Raw genomic sequence first — 14,554 nt, 5'->3', positions numbered from 1 at the left:
TATACAGATTCATTTCAGTGGACAACATCATTTCAAGAAGTTAACTTGAGGAAAGAAATAAATGGAATGACTTTTCCTAATCTGAATCATTAGAGACATACCTCAAATCCAATCAAGGAAAACAAGATGGCATTTATCTGCAATTAGGAATATTAATTTGAACTTAGTATTAGAGAATGCAAACCTAACCAAGAAAGAAAGAAAGAAAAGTCCCAAACCTATTGACATTAAGTTGATTCTGAGTCTTTGGGGCTCTGTGGGCCACAGCAGAGCTATGCCATAGGAACTGCAAATCTTCATCCATAAAGAAAGCAAAAGGTTATTAAAATACAGAAAAACACAAAATAGACCAGAAAAGATTTCAAAATGTACTCTTGAGTGAAGAGCAACTAAAGGGACAGGTGGCAAAGATTCAGTGAAAAGCTGACGACAGATTTCAAAGGGTAGCTCAGAAAGGTCAAGGGCAGTGCAGTGGTCCTAGAACCCCCAGGAGATACAAACCCCATGGATGCTCAAGTTCCTTAAATACTGGTAATAATGGTGATGGCGACATGGCAGCTGAACTCGTGCGCTGTGGGGATCTCAGCCACGCTTTTGGCACCATGTCTCACACCATTTTGTTAGTCCAGCCTACCAAAAGGCCAGAAAGCAGAATTTACCCTGACTCCACATCTGTGAATGAGTACATAGAAGGCGTGTGTAAGACACATAAAGAGTATCTGAAGAGAGTGAATCCTAGCAATCCCTCAATCACATAAGAACTCACTTGGTTGTTTGATCTTTTTAAAACCTTTTTATATACTTTTGTTGGGGGCTCTTACATCTCATCACAATCCATACATTCCTCCAGTGTGTCAAACACATTTGCAAATATGCCGGCATCATCATTTTCAAAGCATTCTCTACCCACTTGAACCACTGATGTCCGCTCCCCATTTCTTCCCCCTACCTCCCCTGCTCACCCTCCCTCATGGACCCTTGATAAGTTATAGATTTTTTTCTATATCTTACATCATCCGCTATTGCCCCTTACCCACTTTTCTGTTATTCACCCCCCTGGGAGGGGGTTCTAGTTTGATCCTTGTGATCAGTTCCCTCTCCCCCCCCCCACCCTCCTCTAATCCTCCTGGTATCTCCACTCACCTAGTTGGCACTGAGGGATTGATCTATCCTGGATTCCCTGTGTTGTGTTCTCTTATCTGTAGCAGTGTGCAAGCAACAAAGCCCACATGGAAGAAGCACACCAGCCTGTGTGATCATGCGGTATTGATGGAAGCATGTATCAGGCATCTAAGATTCAGAATAAAACCATACCTAAGGTAAATGGTGGGGGGCAGGGGCATGGAGTGGAGGCCCATCTGTACAGAATTGGACATCCCCTCACAGAGGGGTCACAGGGAAGAGATGAGCCGTCAGAGTGCAGTAGAGCACCAATGAACCACACAACTTTCCTCTAGTTCTTTGGTGCTTCCTTCATCCTACTATCATGACCTCAATGTTTGATCTTGATGATCTGGTAGACCCCAGCTGACTTGTCTACTAGCTGACAGCCAGATATGCCATCCTTACAACAAAGACTGGATAAAGGAAAAGATGTATGTGTTCTTTCATCAGCAGGCCCAAACAGGCTGGGAAATATTTGGGTGGAAGCATCTGGGGTGGGGGTGGTCTTGGAACACAGCTGTGTCCAGTGTGCTGTAGTGGGGATTAGGGATTATAGTAGTCCTGTGTCCATTGCGTTAACACTCTAGCCAGGATTGAGTGCATTCGATGAAATGTGAGGATTTTATTCAATCTGAACTTCCTGTTGCCTCTCTCCCCGTTTTCTTTTCCATTTTCTTATTTCTACTTTTTTACAATGGTTTACATCTATACAACGGCTCACAAGAAAGCTGTTTTTGTTGGTTATTGTTGCTTCCAATCCTTCCAGATGTTCATATCCACCTTATAACATTCCCTGTACTGACCTTTCATAAGGTAGTTGGAGTGGGTGGTTATAAGAATATTTTAATTACATCCTCAAGATAAAAGTCCTAGTTAAAATCAATGTTTGCTTATTAAAAATAGTATAGTATGTACATATAAAATACACACAAATTCACACATACTTCAAAATAATTTTTATATGCTATCATGTCAATTGAGACTCATAGAAATGGGTTGTGAAACACTGCTTAGTCCTGCACCTGCTTCACAATATTTCCTAGATTACAGTCCATTGTTCCAGCTGTTGTGTCCATTCATCTTAGGGAGGGTCTTCTTTCCTGCTGGCCCTCTGCTTTCAAAGCATGGTTTCTGTGATGCGGGACTTGTGAGAACACATTCAAAGTATGTATGAAGAAGCTCACCAGTCTTACTTCTAAGGAGTGAATGTAATCCTTCCAAGACAAATTTGATCATTCTTTTGTCAGTTAACGGTATATTAATGGTTCTTCATCAATACAATAATTCAAAGTCATCAATCATTCTTTGCTCTTCCTTTTTTATTGCAAGGCGTTCACGTGCAGATGAGTACATTGAAAACATCATGGTTTGAGTCAGGTGCATCTTATCTTCATAGTTCCATCTTTGTTTGCTTTTTAGAAACATCGCAAAGGGAGCCGCTACAGCAGATTTTCCCAATAGCATATGTTGCGATGGGTCAGAGTTGACTCACTGGCAGTGAGCTTGTTTGTGTGCTGGCTTGTTTGTTTGTTTGGATATGCTTAGGTCTCCTGCCTCTTGCTTTCATGGGTGTTGATTGTGAATCCAACTAAGTAAAAATCTGGGGAAGTGACATCTTTTCTCCATCTCTAGATTATCTATAATACTGAATATGATGTAAATGCTATGCAAATGGCAGTTTATGCTCCCTCTTAGCTTTTGAGGGATTGCTTTGACCACTTAATTCTTTTATTTTTTTCGGAGAATTAAAAAAATATCTAGTTGGGTGAATTCATGGATGCTGAGAAATGACTCCAAGAACTGAACCCATAGTTCCAGTTCCCTTGAAGGCTTCTATGATGAAAGAAATAAATGGCAGAGTCTGCCTTAAAAATGGAAACATTTCATAGGATTACTGTACCAGGAGTGTAGACATTCAGCCATATGATTAAGAACTGATAGTATGGAATTAATAATTTCAAGCTACGTTGTTTATATTGGAGAAAAGCCAGTCTTCAGGAATTGTACAAAAGCGACGGTACTCCCTTAGAAATGAAAGTGCACCTAACTAGACATTAGTATTTGTATTCGTTTATATGCATGAGAAAGCTGGACTACAAGGTATACTATAAATGAACAGACACACTTTAATGATTATAGTCTTTGCAAAGAATCTTACATATACCATGGACTGCCAGCCAAGTGGAAACACTTGTCTTGAAGAAGTGCAACTAGGATGGCCCTGAGACGCCAGGATGGAAAACCAACACTCAAAAAAACGGAAGCTAGGATGGCAAGACTACATCTCATGTACATTTGACATGTTATGAGGAGAGACCAGTTCCTAGAGAAGGATATGACACTTGGTAAAGTAGGTCAGAAGAAGGAAGACTATTGATTTGAATTAAGACAGTGACTGTACCAACGGGCTCAAGTGTAGACAGTGTTGTGTAGCATTTACATCGTTTACTCTGTTGTACATAAGGCCACTATTAGTCAGAGCGACCTGGAGCGCACCTGGACTCTTCAAGGAAGCTGACTGCCATACGTTTCCTCTGAGGAGCTCAAGGTGGGTTCAAATTCCCGATCTTTCAATTAGCAGCCAAGGGCTAATCCACTGTGCATCTCAGGTTCATTGTGTTTTCTGTTTTATAGAATGGCAGGTAACACAAGCATCCCTTTCTCCTCCGTTTCTATACACCGATGAGGTCTGCACATTCCTACATACATGCGTTCGTCTATTATGAAATTGACAAAATAATTTGTGCTGTGTATTTTCACTAAGGTCAAGGTGTTGCCAGCAAAACAAGGGGGCAGTAAGTCAAAAGAAGTTTGACCATGTTACTTATGCTTCAGCTTTCCTAGAGATGAATTAAATACAAATGGCAAGGAAAGTGAGCTACAAATCATGCCTCAAATACATCTTATGAAAGCACAGTAAAAGGAAGATGCTTCAAAGCAATCCAGGATTTCTTTTACTTTCCAGCGAAACTGTTGCCCCCAGTGGCAAACTCTTCAATATAGAATGGCTAGAAAAATCAATTTACCTCTATAGTACACAGGTCATTTATCTCCTTGAAGAATCCTGTGACATGTTTAGGAGTCTTATAGATGATCAAGTTGGACAATGCCCATGGGTTTCAAATTCCTTAATTACATCACTGATGGCATACCACTGAATATGCGGTATCCTCCTGGAAATAATACCTCCGCCATTGTAATAAACATGTTGGCGTGAAATGAAGCTGACTTGTGCCTTACCAGGAGCAAAAAGAAAGAACTAGTGAATGCAATGCCCCATAAACATATCAGGACCTCGTGTTCTGTAGAACAAACAAGGCTTAATTAATAGATCCATTAGCAGATAGCTGGTGGATGAAGAGAAAATAGGAGAAGGGCTGTCCTATAGCATATGATGACTTATTAGCAAATATTCTCTTAATGCATGATTTTATTTTATTATCATTTCTTCTAGTCTGTTGACATATAAGATGCTACAATAAAAACAGGGGTCAAATTTTAACCCACATAAAACTCTCAGGTGATGTAAATGTTTGGAACGATGCATAATTCATGCTGGGGTAATAGGTCATGTGAATGGAGATCAGTATCACTCTACTAATATCTTTTCATACTGCCTTTTATTCCTAAGTAAGAATATTTTTGTTTAAATTTCAACTAAATACATTTTGTTTACAAGTATTATTTAGACAGACTTGGCAGAAGTGGCCTACTTAATGTGTCCTTTATAGTGGGCTGTAATTCACGCTAACTGCATTTTAGACAAAGATCTTGGAATGGCTTTCCCTTTCATTATTTCCACCTTACATATTGAAAATATCTTTTTTCATGTGTGTGGAGTGTTTTTAAAGTGCGAGGCTATTTTCTCATTTTTAAAAATTGGTCAATATAACTGAGAGAACATCTATAAGTGTTGGGAAATTCATTCCTTGCAGGCATGACCTTGAGTGGCATGATGAATTCTCCATGTTCTACTTCCTCTGTAACGTTAAGAGAGGTTTATTAGTTCTTATAATCTTCCGAGTCTCATGCTTCATTGCTGAATATCAGTTAGCTTTGACAATAAGACAAACATTTGACAACAAGTACAATTAAGATTACAGTGGAGCAATTATAGGACATTTATGGGTCCTGAATGCTTTTTAAGTGAACCAAGGAAAAGATTCTTGGGGTCGTTAGTCAGATACTTATTCTGTGAAATATATGTATGATTTCTAAATGTCTTAACTATTAATATAGTTTTAAAATATAGATGAAACTGTAGAGTTGAACTGGTTAGTACCCTTTACTCTTCTTTGAGAGGAAAATAGGATCCATTCATTCAAAAATATTAAGTCCCTGCTCAACGTTCCTTGTGTCCTGACTTGGCGCGTCCATTGGCCCTCTGGGCGTGGGGAGGAGCTGCTGCTCCTAGTACCCCGCCGTCGTCGGGATGAGTTTCAGTCGTCTTTGCCGCCTGCTCAAGCCGGTGGCTCTGTGCGGTACCCTGCTTGTGTCCGGCTTAGCCAGCACCATGTGCGCTTCCCGTGACGATTGGTGCTGCGCGCGCTCCATGCACGAGTTTTCTGCCAAGGACATCGATGGGCGCATGGTGAACCTGGACAAGTACAGGGGTTTTGTGTGCATCGTAACCAACGTAGCCTCCCAATGAGGCAAAACGGACGTAAACTACACTCAGCTCGTCGACCTGCACGCCCGCTATGCTGAGTGCGGTTTGCGGATCCTCGCTTTCCCCTGCAACCAGTTTGGGAGGCAGGAGCCAGGGAGTAATGCCGAGATTAAAGAGTTCGCTGCCAGCTATAATGTCAAATTCGATATGTACAGCAAGGTCTGCGTGAACGGCGACGACGCCCACCCGCTGTGGAAGTGGATGAAAGTCCAACCTAAGGGGCGGGGCATCCTGGGGAACGCCATCAAGTGGAACTTCACCAAGTTCCTCGTGGACAAGAACGGCTGTGTGGTGAAGCAGTACGGCCCCATGGAGGAGCCCTTGGTGATCGAGAAGGACCTGCCCTGCTACCTCTAGTCCCACAAGCTCTGCCCCAACCCACTGCCCTGCGTTACCTGGACCCTTTCCCCCCCCCCCGGCACCCATGACGGCCTGCCTGCAAACCAGCCCGCTGGTGGGGCAGCCCCGAGAACCCAGCGTGCACCTCTGCCGGAGGAAGTCCCCAGGCCGCGCCAGCCCCTCTGCTTTGTGGGAATAAAACATTCAAATCTTGCCATCCAAGTCTAGTAGGAGCACTTGTAACACGCTTTAAAATGCAATATCACCTCAGATAAAATGGATATTTCCCGCTAAAATTTCAGGTGATCCTGCTACTCTCTCATGCCTTTGACAAGACCTTGTAAAAAGGTTCATTGTAGGCCAATGCTAAAATATGCTAGGAGAAATTCTGCTCTAGCACACTAGTTGAATAATGTGACCATGATTTGTGAAAATAGTAGGGCATTATACTTATAGCGAGCAACCTTATGTACAATGGAACAAAACACCTCCAAGCCCTGTGCTGTGGTACTTACATAATTTGTTATCAATTTGAGATTTACGAGTGGAGAGGTGGCGGCTAGCCTGTCTGTCAGGTCGTAGCGTGATGACATCATTTGGAGGCACTAAGGAGATAAATAGCTTGCTGGAGGCAGGATGCAACTCAATCTCTGTGAGACATTCTTATTGACAAGCCACATAGAGACAGACTGATGGCAGCCAGAGCATCAGAGCTGGAGAAGCCATGTGGAGACTGCTGCCTGTGCTGAGATGCTTACACCACCACTGGATCCACAAGACTTTCCACCCACTGACGTGTGATTGCTTTGCATTCAGCATCATTGCAAGAGAATTTATAGATTGGTATTGGACATATGGGAATAATACCAGATTTATGGACTTGATCTGGACTAGGCTGGGATGCTTTCTTAATGTAAAATCACCCTCTGATATAAAATTCTCTCTTAAACCCATATAAGTGCCTATGAATTTGTTACTTTAGTCTATGTAGAGTAACACACGGGCCATCCTCACAATTGTTTTTATATTTCAACCCATTGTTGTAGTCACCATGTCAGCCCATCTGGCCCATGGCCTTTCTCTTTTTCACTGTCCTTCTACTTTACCAAGGATGGTGTCCATCTCCAGGGACTAATAACCTGTCTGGATAACATGTGTAAAGTAAGTGCGACAGAGTTTCTCCAATATCATACCAAAGGAGCATCCTGCTTGTATTTCTTCCAAGACAGATTTGTTTGCTCTTCTTGCATTCCATGGTATTTTCCATATTTTTCAACAGCACCATGCACTCAAGTGTGTCAATTCTTCTTCAGTCTTCCTTATACAATGTCCAGTTTTCACAGGCATATAAGTGACTGAAAAGAGCATGGCTTGGATCAGGAGCTGCTCAATCTTAAAAGTAATAGCTTTGCTTTTAAATACTTTAAAGAGGTCTGCTGCAGCCGATTTACCCCATGTATTGTCCAATCTCTTCCATGAAATTAAATTACTGCTTCCATGAATGCTAATTGTGAATCCAAGCAAGAGGAAATCTCTGACAACTTCAATTTCCCTGCATTTCTCATGAAATTACCTATCAGTCCAGTGGGACAATTTTGATATTCCTTATATTGAGTTGTAATTCTTATTGAAGGCTAAAACTCTGGCTCTTCATCAGCATGTGCTTCAAGTCCTCCTCACTAAAGCAAGCTGGATGCGTCATCTGCATGTCCCGTAACTAGACTAATATAGTCATGAAATTAAAAAAAAACAAACCCAAACATTTAATTCTGCCAAGAAATTTCTCAACAAATGAGAAAATAATTGGATTAACATTTTTAACATTTTAACATCTTTAACATTTTTGCCACTAAAAGTCAACACGAAACTTTATGGCTCATGATAAGCTTCTGTAAGCAGGGTAGAACTGTTCCACAGCATTTACTTGGCTATAACTTTTCAGAAACCAGGAGCCATTCCTGTTTTACCAGGTGCTTCTGGGTCAGTAGCATTCCCTTAATAATTTGAACAATGCAGGGATCCAATATTTAATTTGCTATTATTGACAGGCACTGACTTTAATCGGTTCTGCCTCATAGAAACCCCATATTCAAGAGAAAGAACTACTTCTGGCCTGTGCAATCCTTACAATTAGTGCTACGCTTAAGCCGATTATTGCCGCCACTGTCTCCACTAGCCTCATTTAGAGACTTCCTCTCTTGTGCTGATCTACTTTACCAAACACTATGTTTTTATTCAGGGCCTGGTCCTTTCTGGTGACCTGTCCAAAGTATGTGAGACAAACTCATTTCTAAGGAAGCTTTTTGCTGTACTTCTTCCAAGACAGATAGGTTTGTCCTTTTGGCAGTCCATGGTACTTATAATATTCTTAGTCAACACCATCAGTCAAATATGCCAATTCACTTTGATCCTCCTTATTCGTTATGCATTTTTACATGTGTTTGAGGTCAATTGAAATACCATAACTTAGGTTAGCCCTGAAAATAACATTTTTTTTTGGTAACATCTTAAAGTGATCTTGTGTAAGAGATTTGCTTGGTGTAATATATCATTTGACTTCTTGACTGCTGTTTCCATCAGCATTAATTGTGGATCCAAATATAATGAAATCCTTTGCAATACCAATACCTTCTCTATCATGATGTTGTTCATGAACCTAATTTCTAACTAACCACTGGTATTTTGAAAAAAGTGGTAAGTATTTATAGATAGTATTTGGATGTAAATTACAAATATAATGTTATTTTCATAATTATGTGGATTTAATTTTGTGAGGAAATTATAATATAAAAACATGAATATTTCTTGCATCATCACACAGAAGTAATGTAAGATAGTCAATTTGGGCATTTAAGCTCCTCCATCATGCCTACCACCCAAAACACAGGGATTCTTAGTTCCTGACTTATAATGGTACTTCATTCCAATGACTCCATCATATTTTAGTTCTGACCTAAGTTGAGTACTTAGTACCTTTTTAGTTTAATTGATGTACCTTTTTAGTTTAATTGAGTACCTTTTTAGTTTAATTGATGCCTTTTATTATTGGTACTTTTACAAATCCCACCTTTGAACATCTGGGAATGAACATCTGAAAATTGCATTAGTAAAATATGTAATACATATTACTAATGACAAGGTCTACACCTAAGAAATGCTATATCCATTTCATCATAGCCCAAATACACCATTAACCAGGAACCATCTGTTTAGTAAAAACTGTGAAAGCTGAAAAGTTGTCTAAGGAGAAAACTTTTCAGAGAAGTATTTTCCACTATTAATAATGGCAGAAAAATGGTAAGACTGCACTGTGCCCAAGGAAAACTGTACAATCTGGAAAAAGGCCATCATCTCCAGTTCTGGATCTCACAGGTTCATTGTAGTAAACGTACTCATGCAATTATAATTCTCAAAAACCTTGTAACTTACTGCCAAATGGTTCCAAATATTTCCTCTTGCTTTTTAAATTATATTATGGTAAATGGAATTGTTGACAGGATTACTTTTTGTGAGTATCTGCCACGTTATCTGTGGCCAGCTTAAAAAGATTCCTTGTATAAATTCTGATAATAGTTGCTTTTTATACCAAATACTATTAACATTTGAATGCTAATTGTCTTATATGTACCCCCTCTCCTTTGGAAATCTTTTAATTGAAGGTAAATAGAAGTCTGCTATCATGACCAAAATCCATGCATTGATATTAACATATTTGAAACAAATACGAGCATTCGCGGTCTCTTCTCTTCCATCAGTGTGTGACAACGAGGCACTCGGGGCTGTGAAGACACTGTAGGCGCAGGGACCTTGTCATTGGATGTTCTCCTTTTCTATCACATTGGGAATCTCTTTTTTCCCTTTCTTTTCATTGACCATTCCACATTTTTATGCATGGTTTCCACTATTCTACAGCTCCACAGGCATTTTCTCTATTTGCTTTGCAGTCTCTCCTTGGATGAGACCATCCATTTCTAATAAATGAAATTGCTTGTGAAACCCAGACCTGTTTTCTAATTGGTCACCAGAAAAACACATATTCCCTCAGCCATAATTACTGGACCTCAAAACAAATTGCCCTCTTAAATCAAACCCACAGCCTAGACTTGCTCACTCAGTTTGTGGTATTCTATACAGCTTGTGCACTGCAGGATCATGCAAAGGCAACAGGTTTTGGAAGGGATGACGCACCTCAGCTAAAGCAGTGGGTTTTAGCTGCGCTTGCTTGTTACCTGGGTCTGTGGGTGCACATGTGTGGTTGTGAGTCAGAACCTTTTGTCTAAATATAATCTTGCATGGAAGCCCTGCATATGGAAAAGAAATGTGTATTACTCTGATTGAAGTAGAAAGGAGAAAAAAAGGTAAAATCCCCAGCTTATTTTCAGTGTAGTTCATTAGTCTTGGAGAAAATTCCAGATAACTCCTTGTTGTTACTTGAACACCACTGAATATCAGTTATCCAGTCAATCCCCTTATTCTACAGATTAGAAAATCTTTGAGGTCTAGTCAGACCCAAATTCATAGGAACTAGTGGTAATTTGGGCCCTAGAACAAGTTCAGGTTTCTGGACATTAACTTGATTGATTCCAGCCTGCCAGCCAGGCTGTCTCCTAAATTGACTTCAGGGCATTGATCACTAACAGCTTCCCTCACTGGGAGAGGTTGTGGGTGCTCTGAATTCTGCCATCTGATTCGTCACAATCTCTTCAGCTGAAGAGTGTTCCACTACAACCCCAGTTAGCTTTGACTTGTTTTGTTCCTTATCCTCCTCTTCACTCATTCCAGTGCCTTAAACTCTTCCTTAGAGATGCTGGAGGCAAAAGATAAAACTCACAACACACGGAACCCAGGAACGGGAACGGGAAAAGAGATATCAAAAGGGTAGGGGGAAGCGGGGGATGGATGGGGAGGGAGGGGGACACCGATTTCAATGAATTGGCACAAAACTACACACACCCTGCCAGGGGGAAGAGCAACAGAAACCAGAGGGGAAGGGAGATGGGGGTAGAAGGGAGATTTGAAAAATAATTAACAATCTACTAGCTATCAGGGGGCCATGAGGGTTGGGAGGGGCGGGGAGGAGGGAGGGAAAAGGAGGAGCTGATTCCAAGAGCCCAATGGAAAGTACATGCCTAGAAAAGAATGATGGAATATATGTATGAATATGTTGGATACCATTGGTGTATGGTTTTAACAAGAGTTTTAAGAGCCCCCAATAAAATTATTTTTTAAAGAAATATTGCAAAACTATAGTGAAGCAGTAAACAATCTAAGACACAGATATGGTAAAAGATAGAGTTTATGAGTAAGTTTCAAATGTATCCACCTAAGGGCTAAGGAATTATTCCTTTCTCACTTGACAGCCATCTCAAGAGCACTGCTTATCCTCAGTGCCTTAATTTCCTCCCAACATATATATTTTGGGGCTTCTCTCTCACATGATTTATCATTAACTCACTGTTATTCAAGTGTATTCTCACTGGAATATATGAAGTGTTACCCCCAAAACATCAACTGGGTGTTTTTATCCAGCTTCTTCCAGTATGCATTTTTCCAGGTAAACCAGCATCTAACAACTCCCTCTGAGTTAACAGACCCAGTGGTGTCACCTCGCCAGGTTCTCTCTCGTTGCGGTTAATTGTTTCGTGAAGCCAGTTACACTCAAACCTCCTTTTTTGGTGGTGGCCTGTTTAAGAGAACAGTGTGCTATAAGCAAACAGCATGTGGCTGTAAAATTTTGTTTCCTGCTTGAAAAAATGCTGCAGAAACTGTTATGATGTTGAACACAGCTTTACAAGGACAGCACTGTGGGAAAAACGCAAGTGTAAGAGTGATTTTCTAATTTCAAAATAGGTGAAATGTCAATAAACGAGAAAGCTCATTCTGGACTTCTGTCAACTTCGCAAATGGATGAAAATGTTGACTGAATGTATTTGGAGTTCATTCCACCTGATCAGACTGTTAATCAAACTTTCTATTTAGAACAGTGGTTCTCAACCTTCCTAATGCTGTGACCCTTTAATATAGTTACTCATGTTGTAGTGACCCCACAACCATAAAATTATTTTTATTGCTACTTCATTACTGTCATTTTGCTACTGTTATGAATAGGGCAACCCCTGTGAAAGGATTGTTCAATCCCCAAAGAGATTGCAACCCATAGGTTGAGAACCCCTGATTTAGAGGCTCTGAAAAGATTGACTAACAGTATGGACAAAAAAGGCTTGATTTTTGGCAGACAGACTCATTTTGCCACCACGACAATGCACCTGCTCATGCAGCCATCTCAGTGAGCCAGTTCTTGACAAAAAAACAGCACGCCTCTCTTGCCCAAGCACCTTACTCACCTGACCTCACTCCATTCTTCTTCTTATTGTTTCCATGAATGAAGAGGGATATGAAAAGACAGCGATTTGACAACATAGAAGAGGTGAATAAAATAGAAGGAGGTGCTTCCAGTCATGTAAAGGGATGAGTTTGAAAAGTGTTTCCAGGAATTGCAGAGGTGACAAATGTATTAAGTGTAATGGAGAGTACTCTGAATAGCTTTGGGAAAAAAATCCATTTGGGGGAGAGGGGGGTACCTGCTCAATATATGTATTATGAACAGGATCTTACACATTTTTTATCGTCTCATATCTTCTTTGGACACTGATACTGTATAAGCATTTTTGAATTAGATGTGCATTATACTTCCTGAACTTATCCAAGAATTGTGTTTTACAGCTATAGATAAATTCTCTTTGTCACCGCACACCCCTTGCCAGTGTCAGCTAAATCTTTCTCAATTTGAATATCCACACCTCCTCAATCTTTCTCTATGAAGGAAAATTTCTTTAGGGTTGAGAACTCTGAAAAAAAATGTCAGATACAGCAAATGGAAGGGGGACAATACGATGAAGGCTAATGACCTCAACCACTAAATTCTGGGCTCATTTCTTGTTGTAGGCTTCCTTTATCAAGTAAGTAGAGTAGAGTCCATCTTTATGGTGTATCTTTTTATCAACTTATTTCTTAGATCATTGAATTAACTTCCTGATGGAGTATTTACTCTTGAACACCCTGGAGTGTGGTTTTTGGACTGCTTGGTATGTTTGATATCAAATAAGATAGATAACTAGATATTAGTCCAAAATATCAGAACCTCTATCAATGTTCACAATCATACCAATATCAGGATTGCAAAGAATACTATTATTTCATGTGGACAAATGGATATCTTTTCAAATTTACTTAAGTGTGACAATAAGCATCTTTGGATGTTTAGAAACATTGCTACTGATCATTTAGTATTATCATGCAAAATGACTAAAACTGTATTAACTGTTAAACTTCAAACAGATCTCCTAGACATTTCACACTACATCCAAACTTATTACTGCTCTGCAGTGTCTACTTTATGTAAAATATGCATCTGGCACAGAGCAATAAAGACTCATAAATTAACAAAATAAATCACATCCATGAATATTTAATAGTTTTAAAACGTTTCAAAAATTTTAATAGAAATCCTTTTTTATTTAAAAAGAAAAAATATATAAAAATTGGCATACCACATACCTAATATCAATGCAATCCTCCATATTCCCTAAAGAATGTTCTATCTGCCTTTGTAGTAAAATGTACATGGTCGATAAAAGCAAATTTCCACATGTCAGTCTCTTTAAGAGAGGGACTAAGCACATTAGCATCTTAATTAATAAGGTTACAAAAACCTAGTTTAGAGGTCAGCAAAATCACTCCTGCCTTATGTAGTCAATAAAGTTTTATTGGAACACTTGCACAGCAATTAATTTATTTGTCTACAGTTGCTTTCCCATTACAATGGCAAAGTTGAATAATTGCAGTAAAAATATATTGTCCAAAAGTTAAACAAATAAAAGAAAGAAAAATGGGAATAAAGGAAAAATCTATTTGGCCTTGGTGTCACTTTCAGGTCAGATTTGTAATGCGAGCTTCAAGGTCACTGGTTCAAATCCACTATCCTCTTTACGGGATAACGGTACCATTCTCTGCTTCTGTAGAAATTTACAGCGTCATAAATCCTATATGGTATTGCTATGTGTCTGAAGCTACTCGATGGTAGTAGTTTGTTTGTTTGTTTGTTTGTTTTATGGAGAAGGGGAGACCCTTTACAGAAAATTATTTTTTGTTCACTTTTCTCATAATTAATTCAAAGTTTAAAAATTGAACCTCACAATTTAGAGTCACAGGAACAAATGAACTTATATCTGCCAGTAACTCAATTACTACCCTGTTTCCCCCAAATAAGACAGTGTCTTATATTATTTTTTGCTCCCAAAGATGTGCTAGGTCTTATTTTTAGGGATGTCTTATTTTTCCATGAAGAAGAATATGGTACACATTTATTGTTATTGTTTTATT

At 39.5% G+C, this 14,554-nt stretch overlaps 1 protein-coding gene and 2 pseudogenes across 1 annotated transcript in view; 2 read left to right on the top strand and 1 right to left on the bottom strand.

The window, feature by feature from the left end:
- MDGA2 (MAM domain containing glycosylphosphatidylinositol anchor 2) overlaps positions 1-14,554 on the bottom strand; it is a 1,044,700-nt gene that overhangs the window by 238,464 nt on the left and 791,682 nt on the right. The window lies entirely within an intron of this gene.
- On the top strand, positions 603-1,701 carry LOC142426083 (enhancer of rudimentary homolog pseudogene; annotated as a pseudogene).
- LOC142425373 (phospholipid hydroperoxide glutathione peroxidase pseudogene) lies at positions 5,589-6,383 on the top strand (annotated as a pseudogene).

The sequence above is a fragment of the Tenrec ecaudatus genome, chromosome 14 (assembly GCF_050624435.1).
Source record: "Tenrec ecaudatus isolate mTenEca1 chromosome 14, mTenEca1.hap1, whole genome shotgun sequence".
In the NCBI taxonomy this organism is placed as follows: Eukaryota; Metazoa; Chordata; class Mammalia; order Afrosoricida; family Tenrecidae; genus Tenrec; species Tenrec ecaudatus.
This window is presented reverse-complemented; position numbering and strand designations above follow the sequence as displayed.